We start from the raw sequence: 886 nt of genomic DNA on the forward strand, positions 1-886 counted from the left end.
TGAATTTAAATTTGTAGAACATCACTGTAGAATAACAAAATGGTGGTATATTTCGTATATTTTGATGTAGCGTGCTGACTTGTTTATTTCCGCCTCTGCATACGTGTTGTGATTGGGTAGTGTAGATCTTAGCCTACTCTGTATGATCTTTTTGAAGGGAAAACAAGCCATTGTCAACTCTGCATGCAACTCTGCAAGTTTAATTTCCTTACAACGTAACAAACAACGATTTTAGATATTGTCTGCATTGACCTATTGAGGAAGCAATGTAGACATATATATTTCTGGTGAATTATTATAGAAGTATTCCTGTAGAATTATTAATTCCTAAATAAGAACTGAGATTCGACCATCAGCCTGTGTATTCAACTACAAGATGTTCTCTGTGACGTAGACAGCGCCACATCCGCTTTCTTCAGTAGTAGATGACAGTTGGGTGAGCTACGAGCACATATAGCCTACATTGATGGTGAAATGGCTTAAAAGAGTTCGTTTTGTAGGCTAAGGTTTTCCATTTGAAATGTATAATGTCGTGTGTGTGTGTGACACACCGCCTGGAAATGACAATTCACACACACCGATAACTCTTTGCGTCAGTGGGAGACAGAGACCCAAGGCACGTGTTTCAAAAGAGTAAACAAGTTGGGTCGGAAGGAGTGCGCCATCGTGTGGTCACGGGTCACTACTGCGGTTGTTTTTTTTATGTACTTTTTCTTTGTGACAAACTAAAATGCTCAAAGATCACTGTCTGCGATGCCTGCGGTGGCATGATCCAACGAGAAAATACTTGGGCAGTGCATGTGTGTGTGTGTGTGTGTGTGTGTGTGTGTCTCTCTCTCGGTGTTTGTCCATATTGAAGACTAACGAATTAAAGCGAACTGTCTCA

The sequence above is a fragment of the Clupea harengus genome, unplaced genomic scaffold (assembly GCF_900700415.2).
Source record: "Clupea harengus unplaced genomic scaffold, Ch_v2.0.2, whole genome shotgun sequence".
NCBI classification, from domain to species: Eukaryota; Metazoa; Chordata; class Actinopteri; order Clupeiformes; family Clupeidae; genus Clupea; species Clupea harengus.